The sequence below is a fragment of the Aythya fuligula genome, chromosome 3, assembly GCF_009819795.1.
Source record: "Aythya fuligula isolate bAytFul2 chromosome 3, bAytFul2.pri, whole genome shotgun sequence".
Taxonomy (NCBI): domain Eukaryota; kingdom Metazoa; phylum Chordata; class Aves; order Anseriformes; family Anatidae; genus Aythya; species Aythya fuligula.
Genome location: NC_045561.1, coordinates 103598119 through 103610510, shown reverse-complemented (window position 1 = coordinate 103610510; position 12392 = coordinate 103598119).

Below are 12392 nucleotides of genomic sequence, written 5' to 3'. Positions count from 1 at the left end.
CCTGCCCAGCGCATTTTCAAGTCAGAAATGTATGGAGAATGTAACGCAGTTGCCAGTGTGCCTTATCAGTAGCTCTCACTCTGCCTCCCTGTACGGGAGACTAAGTGAGCACGTTCGGTGCAGTCGCAAGATAAGAACCAAACAGAGCTGAAATCAAGGCCACACCAGGAAAAAAAAAAAAAAAAAAAAAAAAAGATATTTAGAGATTTTAGCAACAATCCTTGTGAGGCAAGTGGGGGAACAAAGAGAAAAAGCCCGCCACCACCAAACCAGCAGGTTTTCAAAGCTTATCTCTGCACGAAATCCAGCAGATACTTTTTTAAGGACAGGAAAAAATGAAAACACCTTTCACACGTACTGCAAAGCTGGGATACATTGAAATTATTGATGCAAAGCTGAAAATGTTACTAAACAATGACTGTTTTCTCCACCCCCTTTAAGAATAGTTCAACCGTTTTGCCAGATTAAAATAAATAAATAAATAAGAGCAATAAAAGTCAGCCCAAGGCAAAAAAACAAGCTCGGAAACTGAAGAATGTGCATGGTTAAACCAGAATGGGAAGGCAGAGTGGAAAACTGTACGCAAGCACTGCCGCTGCCAACCTCACGTGCTCTAAGCCCTCTTCTCCTGGCGGGAGATGATTTGGGGTGAGCGACCCTCTCGATTTCCCCGCCAGCCCATGGGTGACACAGGTGACAGCAGCAGCCTCTGCCCAGCCCTCGGTGGCAACCAAGCAAGTACCTGCTTGAGAGATTTACAGCTCCCAGGGCCCCGTGCCTGTGCTGGGAGAATTGGGGACATTTTATAGTCAGTGGGTAATTACTTCGAGAAATACCCAGGCTGCTCAGCCCAATACAAAACTCATCTCTTCAAGCTGTCCAGCATTCAGCATCCTATCCTGTCATTAGTCACAGAAATATTTTAAATAATTTTGGATTCAGCTATTCCACGCAACAAGAACCAAACAAGACATTACACCCAGCTTCTGCTTTCAAGAAGTGCACCCTGCCAGTTGTGACCTGAAACAAGATGCCAGTCAAATCACTGCCACCAAGATTTCAGGTGATTTTCACAGAATCACGGAATCACCTAGGTTGGAAGAGACCTCCAAGATCACCGAATCCAACCTCTGACCTAACACTTACAAGTTCTTCACTAAACCATATCAGTAAACTCTACATCTAAATGTCTTTTAAAGACCTCCAGGGATGGTGACTCCACCACTTCCCTGGGCAGCCCATTCCAATGCCTCACAACCCTCTCAGTTCTTCTTAACATCCAACCTAAACCTCCCCTGGTGCAACTTAAGCCCATTCCCCCTCATCCTGTCACCAGGCACGTGGGAGAACAGACCAACCCCCACCTCGCTACAGCCTCCTTTAAGGTCGAGAGCGATAAGGTCGCCCCTGAGCCTCCTCTTCTCCAGGCTGAACAAGCCCAGCTCCCTCAGCCGCTCCTCATAGGACTTGTTCTCCAGACCCCTCACCAGCTTTGTCGCCCTTCTCTGGACTCTCTTGAGCACCTCGATATCCTTCTTGTAGCGAGGGGCCCAAAACTGAACACAGTACTCGAGGTGCGGCCTCACCAGAGCCGAGTACAGGGGGACTTCTGCTCAGGTTCATTCCTTCTTGGTTCTTCACCGCACTGCATGGCTGTCCTCACACACCAAGAGGCCTGCCTTGCTCTCCTGGTCTCCTTCCTGCCACACGAGCTGGCAGTCAGAGGGCCGAGATGCTCAGCGAGTGGTGGGCCAGCCGCAGGGGCCCTGTTTTATAGGGCCTGGGGCAGTGGTGGCCACTGTGACCTCAAAAAGGCTCTGTGATGGAGCGGCCCATGTGTGGCCAACAGCAGCTGTGTTGGGAGTGGTCTGGGAGATGCCCTCACGTGGACAAGGAGGAGGGTTGGGGGGGCTGAGGGACCCTTTTATGGGGCTGTCTGTCCCAGGCTGTTTGGCTTGCCAGAGAGAAAGGCTGTCCCTCGAGCATGGGGACTGCCCTGCACCTCCCATCCTGTGCCCTGGGTTTATTTTTAACATGGGTTTTTAGGTAATTTTATTCTATCCTTTATGGAAAAGAACAGAAGCAAGGTGCATCTTCAGCCCTAATTCCCACGTGCGCTTTGTGCTCCAAGTGAACAATTTCTTCCTCACGTCACATCTGAACTAAATTTCCCCTCCATTTGTACAAAGCCATTATTCCTGGTTCCATGGCTACACTCCCCGATAGAGTCCCTCTCCAGCTTTCTTCTAGGCCACTTTTATGGCTAAGGTCAGGTGGCAAAAATGCAGCCTAGCAAATCGCAGCCTCATCTACCTTGTTCCACACATTCCACATGACGTGTTCCAGCTCAGGCTCTAGCCTCTCATCAGTGTAACAAAGAATCATCAAGGTTGGAAAAGACCTCCAAGATCATCTGGTCCAACCATCACCCTGCTATCAGTGTCACCCACTAAACCATGTCCCTAAGCACCACGTCCAGCCTCTCCTTGAACACCCCCAGGCACAGTGACACCACCACCTCCCTGTGCAACCCGTTCCAATACCTGACAGCTCTTTCTGAAAAGAAATGTCTCCTACTTGTTTTAGTTGTTGGAGAGCAGTGCTTACACTGAGTCAAGGACTTTTCTGCTTCTCACACTGCCCTGCCAGCGAGGAGGCTGGAAGGAGCAATCCCTGACTTAGAGCAATCTCCTGGAGAACAACTCGGAAAGCAGGAGACCCTTCCAAAGCTGTGGGATGCTCCCAAACTGCCCATGGGATGAGGAGCACCCCTTAATGCAAGAACTTAATGGCCAGAAATTGGTTTGTTTGCAAGATGGGGCCCATTGCATGAATCTGGATTATGTGAGGTTCTTCTTTTAATGTCCTATGCCCATTAAGCCTATCTAATGATCCTTTGCTGATCTGGTGTGGCCCTTCACCAACTGCATTGCCACAGTTGCTTTGGCATCCCACCTCTCGTCTGATTTTCTTTCTGCTTCTCATTTCGTTTCCACAGTCGGCAAAGAGGAACAAAGAGGGATTAAATTAGATTCATCTGGATCACTCCAGCTCTGCTGAATCTGAAAATACCACGTGAAATTCCTTCTGCTGGCTGGGGCTTAATCACCAAGGGATTAGATGGAAACAAAAGTAGTTGAGATGTGTGGCACACAGCTATTCCTTAAATATCTGCCATTATAACGTGAGCTTTAGTGGCAGTATGAGGCCTATTGCTAATCTTGAATTATTACCTGCCTTCCTGGGGCTTGGCGTGATTGACTCTGGGGAGACATTAGAGCAATATTTACCTTTTTTCAGCAGTTCATCAGCCTGACCTGGAGCACTGTGTGCTGCCGGGGATTCCAGTTCCTGTTACCTCTACCAAAAAAGCACCAGAGGAAACTGTTGGCAAGGATTAAAAGCTCACACTGTTCCTTCCCTCTTGATCTCCTAACACTTGTGATGGTTGTGGGGATCCAAGGCTCCCTCCTTGAAGACAGACGATTGTTCCAGCTGCTTTCAGGCCAGATTGGAGATCCCAGAGCCTGGATTTGCCTCTGCTGCAGACACTGAGAGCAAAAGCAAGCCTTTGGGCTCTGAACTGGGGCCACATTCACCCTGGGAGAGCCTGGTCCTTCCCCCTGTGCTGCCTTATTTTCTGTGCTAAGTCAAGTCTTCCAGTACTGAAAGCCTTGATGCCTTTCTATAAGGCCTCACGATTTTTGCTACCAGCTGCTGGGGCTCAAATCCGTGCCTGCATCAGCCTAACCCTCCTTTGCACTCCCAGCTAGGACTCCTCGTGCAAACAAACATGCTTGGGAAATGCCAGCTGCACACCTTGCTCTCACCCGCAGCACGGGCAGGAGCATCGCTCCTGAGCCTGTATTTGATGTACTACCAAAGCAAATAGAAGGGGGTTCGCCAGTCCTTCGGATCCCAGAAACCGGGGGTGGAAAAGAGCGAGTAGGTTTTTATGGCGTGTTTGCCTGCTGAAGCAGGCTTGTTCCCTGCACTGTCTTCTACTGTGTTTTCCTGCCCTGTTTTAAATGACCTTGGAGGGTGGGGAGAGCTGGGAAGGTGGAATCTGCCCGTACCCTAGAGAGCTTGTGTCTGGTTTGAATAATGTAACATGGAGCTAGCGGAAATTCAGAGAACGTCGTTACAACACAATATTTAATGCCATTTTCGCATGCTTTTTCCTCTGCAACCTGCTTGCTATGCCTGCTGTGCCAGTAACATCAGATAGATGTTTTAAAAAAATAGAAAGAGGTAACAAAAATAGTGGCAATACTCCATCGTTGCGTGATTGCTCTTCTTTCTCTTAGCAGGAGATTTTCTTGGGTGCTTTCTTCCCCTCTGAGGAAAAATGAATAGTGAGAGCTGTGATGATTGGCAGCAAGGCTGGGAACAGCAGATGTGAGCCTGCACAGCTGGACAAAGACAAAAATGCACTTTGCTACCTACCTTTGTATTAAGGTTGCCCCAGGGATACCACAGTGCCTACATGTGACTTAGCATATGAACGGCGAAAACATCGGGTACATTTACATATATAGGAACACTTGGTGTCCTTTTCAAAGTCAGAGAGAACAATGATTAAACGACATGAAGGAAATTTGGCTGCCTGGCTTTACTCTCAAATAATAGAATGACTGAGCGAGGAAATACAGAAAAAAAAATAGGACTGGCAGAGGTGAAAAATTTATGAATTAAAACCAGCACATTTTCATTTCATTTACTGTTGTCTACCAGTTTATTACACGGGAATCTAAAAGGGACTTGATTTTGCCTCCAAGGCTGCAGTTGCTATGCTAGACACTAAAGTTAGATGTTTTAGATAAGATTTTAATATTAAATCTTCTTGCACCGAAAGGGAAAAGCCCTGCTAAATAGGGAAAATTAAAAAGCCTCGTTTCTCTCCATGGTGCTTCACTGTAGTTTTGTGCTGCAGTGCTTGGCCACAGTGGGATGTGCCAGCAAACAAAGCATGGGGAGGTGGGAGGTGGGTGTGTGTGTATGGGGGTGGTGGTGTTTTAACTATAACTACTGAAAAAAAAATCATAATTTCCTCTCCTCCATCACCTGCATGTGCTTATTTCCAGCTGCAGCTGTCCAGAGCACTGGCCCATGCACAAGTGTTCCCATATCAGAACAGAGCACCAAATCCTACATGTCCATGAGATGTAACCCACGAGATGTAACAGAATCAACTCAGTGTTTGTGGTCCAAAACATCAGAAACTTTGCTGAGAGAGGTGGGATGGATTAAGCAAAGTCGAGTGTTTCCACACTGCAGAAAATATCTTACTCGTTTCTATTCTGAACCACAAAAGGGAAATGAACAAAACCAGAAATTAAGCATGAAAACTACCGGTGTGTCTAAATGAAAATCAATGTTTTAGCCTGGCATTACAAAAGCTTTAAAAAGCAAAACAGAACAAAGAGCTTTGGTTCAATCAGGGCAATAAATAATAATATAGCAAAACCGATGTTTCCCCGCTGCAACTTTTCAGTTTTCCTGAGACCGCGTTTTTTCCTGTGGCTGAACAAGGAGAGAAGAAGGAAACCCGGCAGCGCTTTCTGGGATGTTTGAGCCAACAAGATGCTATTTTAGTGCTGTGCCACGCTGCGTGCTCCGGGATGCTGTCCAGAGCCAGCACGGCGGCGTCAGGATGCTGGGGCTGCAGCCCTCGACCAGCGCTCACAGCGAGCTGCTGGATTTGGAAACCTGCCTGCCAGCTGCACAAACCCACCCTGAAATCAGAGGGTCCTGGCATCATTTCTCATGGGGTCAGGGTCTCCGTATTCAAAGGCAAAACCATGTGGATCATTCAGAGCAATGTAGAGGAAGCCAGGTTAATTTTGGCATAGGCAATGGAGTGCTCTTGTATTGCTCCTGTTGGTAATTAAGAGAAAGCAAATCACAGGGGAGGACAATAAAAGTATTAATTAACAACTTTTTAAATAAGAAGAAAGTAATTTTTCTTAAAAAGGAGGTTTATGCCTGGAGAAAATACTTTAATAGGGTAATCACATTGTTGGGCATTTGACAAAAGCACACTAATAATTAAATGAGGGGGGGGGTATTGACTGCACATTTAGATAATCATCAGTTCCCCCATGCTATTGCATGGACGTCCCAATTCTGCAGTCTCGAGCCTTGATTTAAAGCAGTGAAAGCCACGCTTCATTTCAAGCATGTTTCAGCCACATTTCACTAGCTGGCCTCAGCTTGAGAAACATCCCTGTGGGCCCTGGGGAAGCCTCTGGGGTTGGCTGTGATGGGGAGCAACGTAGGGTCCGTGCCCTCGCCACCTGCCCATGCAGATGCTGCTCCATTTTTCGTAGGATCACAATTAGCAGGCGCCCTGTTCATATTCAGTGATATCTAGGCAGGTTGGAAAAGTCTGGTTGCTGGTCCCACGCCGGGGTATCCGAACCACGTTAGCTCTGGTAGACTTCTGGAGACATCTTTTCTGCTCCTTCATGCTGGCAGATTAAGAAATAAAACCCTTTTTACCAGATGAGATCCTAAGAAGCGCTGGACAGGGACACCTTTTGCATCGAGCAGTGGCATCGCAGCGCTGCCTAATTAACTCGGTTTGGCCTCAGCCCGCATCTGCCCTTGCAGCTGTGACCTCTCACCAGCAACACAAACAAACGCCGCTTTGCTCTGGGCTCCTGTCGAGAACTGCCAGCCCCTAACAGCGTGCAAGGCTCGGTTTTCGGTCGAAGGTAAAGAGTAACCAAGCCGCGCCGGCTGGGAGGGGACAAACCCGAGCAAAACACTGGACTGAGGTGGGGGATCTGGTTTCTGAAATTGCACGGAGCCAAACAGGCAGGGCCTGAACCAGTGACATGCTGCTGCTTCCTCTGACTCATAACTGGTTTTTCAGCGAGGTTTTCAGGGAAATTTCTTCAGCGATTCCTCTGTTGTTGCCTGACTCATAGTGAAACACCGAAGTCATTATTAAAGTGAAATCATAGCAAAAGGGGCTGTGAATGGTTGGTATTTACCCATCTAAACCACACCATAGCCATATTGCACCGTGCAGCACCCTTTACCCAATATTTAAGTATTATTTATTTACAACAGTAAATTGAAATTCTGTCATTTGGGAGCACAGGATGTTAAACAACAGGTTTGTAATGGAAGGTTAACCCGTTGATTGGAAGGTTCACCAAGGCATGGGGGAGAGGAGTGGGGCTCTGTTGAAGTCTCCACCCCCGAGGAAAGACCCCAAACCTACCGGGATTGCCTTGCAACTTGCTGACAGCGGGGACGTGTGGGCATCCATCGCCCTCCCCCTGCAACAGCTCCTTTACTTTTTGAATTAAAACCCAAACCATCGCTGCAGAAGGGACTGAAAGAAAAAAATAATAATCCCTCAAGTCTGGGAGCTCATATTTGCCTTCTCACCAGCTCTGCAGATACTTAATTTGAACGTTGCTTCATCTCCTGTCTCCCTCATGTATCATCGCTAATTAAAGTACACACTCCCTGCACTTACCCGAGCGAGGATGTGGGAGGCAGGAGAGGCTCAGCCTCATTTGCCGCTGCTGGATTGCCTCTGCGAGGGCAGCGGGGTGCTGCTCAGAGCCCCCAGCCACCCAAATGGCACCGCTGACTTCTCCCCAGCTCCTGCAGCCTCCCCTCTGCATCCCTGCCCTGCTTTATTCCCATCCCTGGGATGTTAGAGCATGTGAATACAGCCCACAGCAGGCTCAGAGACCATCAGTGCCTCCCGAAGATTCAAGGAGACGCCGTCAGAGGAGAAAACACCAAATGCAGTGGGTTGGACGTTTGGCCAAAGCCATTCCCTCGTCCCAGCCTCATGTGTCCAAAAACGCCTGGGCAAAGCGCTGCCGAGAACTTCCACGGCTCTGAATAATTAACTCCCAGGGCTATAAAAAGCTACGGGGGAATGGAATTTAGAAAAATCTAGTTTTAGGATAATTATAGCACAAATCGGGAGAACACTTGGACCCAAGACAGATGTATTAGTAGGGCAGCTGAGCGCAGTGGGTCAAATTCATGCTCAGCAGCACTGCAGAGCCTTCTGCAGAGCTCCTCCGAGACAGACTCAGCCTGGGGAGCCGAAGCAGACCCTGCACTTGGGTAGACAAAGTGAGTAGAAATCTAAAATACCACTTCTTAATATAGAAAACATTGAAACAAAGGAAATTATTTCAGGTTAGCATTCATGCCCCGGGTGTAAATGTGGAGCGATATTTTCCAAAATGTTTTGTTATGACACTGCTTTAAGCGCCCCAGCCCGTATTACCACACCTACCGTGTTACAACTGGCCCTATAAAATCTCAGTTTGTTTGCAGACCTTGTCACTTCAGGGCTGTCTGGACTCCAGGTGCTGGGACTCACATGCTGCTGGAGAAAGCAGACCTTCACTTTTCATAGCAGTTATGTCTCCGGTCTGTATTTCGCCTGGGAAGTTTGAAAACACCGAGCACTGAGTCACCAGCAAGCAAATGCACGGCTTTTCTTCCAGATTTCCAGTTTTTGAGCAAGTCATTGCTTTGTAGAGTGTCCAATTCGAGGTGCTGGGTCCTTTACCTCCTGGTCAAAGGAACGTGCAGAGTGGCAGAGGGCCCTGCCTGACCCCAAAGAGCACCCAGATGGTGCAGAAAACCCATTACAGGGGAGCACTGGTGTGTTAGTAGCCTCGTGTAATAAATCCAGCACATTGAGGAAGGACTTGATGTGCCAGTTCGTGCTCTCCAAAGCAGTTCCTGAGTACACAGCTCGTGCTGCACAACAAACCCAGGTAACTGGGCATTTCTGGCAGAGACAGAGATGTGATCATGCTGCTGCACTTGTCAGGCTGCGCCTGGAGTGCTGCGCCCAGTTCTGGTCCCCGTAATTCAAAAGGGCATGGATAGATCAGAGAGGTCCAAAGAGGGCCATGAAGATGACCAGAGGGCTGGAGAACCGTGAATAAAAATTGAAGGAATTGGTTATTTTCACCCAGGAGAAGAGAAGGCTCAAGGGAGACCTCATCACATATTCCAGTGCTTACAGGGCAGCTACAAAAAGGATGGAGGCTCTCTCTTCTCAAGGGGAGATGACAAGGGACAACGGGTACAACCTGCATCAGGAGAGGTTTCATCTTGATAGAAGAAAGAAATTTTTGACAGTGAGAGCACTCACTCACCAGAACAACCTCCCCAGGGACATGATTAAATCCCGGTCACTGGAGGTTTTTAAGATGGGTGCGAGGCAATCTCACCCAGGCTCCGTTTTCCCATTAAAGCTTGGACCTGATGACCTTTCCAGGTCCCTCCCAACTTGGGCTGCCGTATGGTTCTGGGATTTTATGAGTTACATCCATAAAAAGACCATTACCTTCCTGCCTGGCTGATCTGCAGGTTGTTTTTAGGTTGCATGGATTGACAAGGTGAGAAACTGTTGAGGCAAATGGGAATCACCTGTGTTAATTAAAGATCCCACAACAGTCTTATGATGGTCGGTGTTCATTAACCTTCCCGTCCTGTGTTAGCTCACATTTCCATGACCTCTCTGTTACAGCATTATTCATCCCCGTATTATTGGGCACAGTCACAGCAAGTGCTCAGCAAGTGCTGTTTCCATAGTGGTGAGCAATAACTTCCTATACATTTTGTTTATTAAGAGCACAGGCATCTTTCAAGGTAAAGGGCTCTTCCGTAAGCTCATGTCACTCCTTGAACTGAAAAAGTGCCGAAGTGAAGGCACGTGGTGTGAGCAGCTATTGTCTCCATCACTTCCAAGCATGGCTGCTGTTTGTCACGACACGCAGCAACTGAAGGGAGGAAGCAAGGAGGAAGCAAGGATTGGGGTGCCAGCCAGAAACCCATCCTGCTCTGCCCCATTAGGGTCAAAAAGAAGAGCATGGGGTCAGGGTACAGATGGGTACAGATGATGGAGATGGAGCCTATCCTTACTACATGACAGGCGGCACAAAGCAAGTGGGAGCACAAGGGAGGGCTCAATGACAACCAAAAGCAAGACCTCCAAGTTGGGGAAAAGGCCTGGAGAGAAGGGAGAAGCTCCGTGAGGATGCGTGCGAGGCAGACAGGGACGAGCAGCTGTGCAAACACAGACCAGGTTCAGCTGCAGCAGGTCTGCCAAAAAAAAAAAAGGTCTGAGAGGGCGGCTGTGGATCGCACACGGAGCATGAATCAACAGTGTCACTGTTGCTGTGGAAATGCCAGATGTTTCAGGGCAGATAAAGGAGGAGCAAGAGCCTATAAAACGTGAAATTACCCTTCCACACCAGCCAGAGGGTTAAACTGGAGCTCGTGGAGTGGCACTTGCACTGAGCCTGGCTGCAGGGTTGGAGCAGGGGCTGGCAGCCTCAGGATGCAAAACCTGGAGGGAAACATCATCCTCCAGCTGTGTAATGGGTTGTCTTAAGCAGAGCGGGATGCCTGTGGTGTGTGGGAAAAAAATATTGACAGGTAAGGGCAGCAAACAGCCAGACTGGGTGGCTGGAGGGGGACTGAAATTTCCATCTCGCTACCAACAGGTCAGACAAGTGGTGGTTAGAGATGATAAAGCGGCACAACCTGCCTCGAGGCTGGAGAAAAGATTAAATGAGCCCCTTCGAATCTTTCCAGCTTTGTTTTTTCTATGATTTATCAGAGGATTCACAGCTAGAGTTTCCCACATTCAGGGTTTAAAACGCAGCTCAGTCAGCCAGCCCCGCAGTGGAGATGCTGGGAGAAAACGGAGACAACTCCTGCCAGGGGACACCCAGGGGGAGCAAAACCCACACCAAGTCCCCAGCACGCTGTGCTCCAGTCTCCTTGGGAGCTGAGAAGGCAACACACATAAAATATCAGCAAAAAATTATGGACAGGTCAAAATCAGAGTAGTATTTCAGTTCGGCTTTGTTGTTGTGCATCTAGGTTTCTTCATCTGGGTTTTCTTTTCACACAGGTGCACAAGAAGAGGATGAGGGACAGAGGTCACAGATGCAGCAAAGGAAATTCTGAATAGAAACTAGGGAAATATCTCCATCACAAGGGTCAAGCACTAGAAAATGTTGCCAAGAGAAGCTGCAGTATCTCCATCCTGGAGTTTCAAACCTTACTGGCACTGACCCTGGGCAACCTCACCTAGCTTTGAGGTCAGTTGTGCTGGGATTGGGGTGGCTCTAAGACCCCAGAGGACCCTTCTACAATGCAAACAGAGGTAAAACAGGAGTTTCCCAGCAACAGCAGAATTTCCCATATTTCTTAATGCCTAAAAAACACAGTTTCCCTCAGAAAAATGTGCAACAGCTGGCATTTATCCCCAGGATGCCCCAGTCCTACCCAGTGCCCCCAAGCAGCCAGCCCAGGGCTTGCTGCTGAGTCTATCCCACACCACATCCCTGGCTCATCTCTGCTGCTGAGCTCCAGGCTGCTCGATAAGGACAAACAGCTTATTTACCTGCCTTGGTTCATTACAGTGGAATGCAAATAGGGTACATATACTGATGTGGTCATAGGAAAGAAAAAAAAAAAAAAGATAAATGAACATCCTTTCTTTCATTGCTGTCCCGCTGCAGCGTGGGAGAGGACAATTTATGCTAATTCCTTTCCCATTCTCATAGTGTTTATTGATTTCTCAGGGCCTTAGTAAATCCACCGAGTGGCAGCCAGAGAAGACACACCACTGCAGTAGTGGGTGTCATCAGCACAGCCCTAAAAGACATCTTACAAAGACTGCAAGACATCATCCCTACTTGAATAAAAGGGGGAAAACATGAAGACCAGCATCTTACTCAAATCACAGCGAGCTCCTTAAAGCCCTGAACACCACCCAGCCCATCAAGCCTTCCCTGTGTTTTAATGCAGGCTTTGCTCGCATCTGCACCAGGCCATTTTTCCTTCTCTCTGCCTGCTGAATGCCCAGCAGTGGCAGGGCAGAAACCATTTTGACACCCAGAGCCAGGGTGACGTGGCAAAACAGGGCTATTAGATGATGACTGTCTTGTAACCGAGCCAAGTTAGCACAACTCCGGGAGCCCTGTGCTGATGCAACCATGACAGCATGTGCAAGGAGACTGTCCTGTCTCCTTACAACACTTTTCTGCCTATTAGCTAGAAAATAAATTAGTAGGAGCATCCTATTTCTTTTCATGGAGGTCAGATAACCAGAGCCCAGATAATGTTTAAAAACAGCATGGAAATCTCTTGGTCAAAACATTTAAAACCCGAACGTACCTTAATATCCATGGTTATAAAGGGATACACGGGGCTGACGGGGCTGTCATTGCCTCCGTGGTGTGGCTCTCTGATAAGCGGGGTGCTTTGTCGGAGGTGGTGCCCAAACAGCCTTTCCGGGTGCTGGCACAGGGAAAGGATAGACGAGGCAATCGATCCACTTGAATTTAAAAAGACAGATTTATGAAGAATAATTGCCTTCT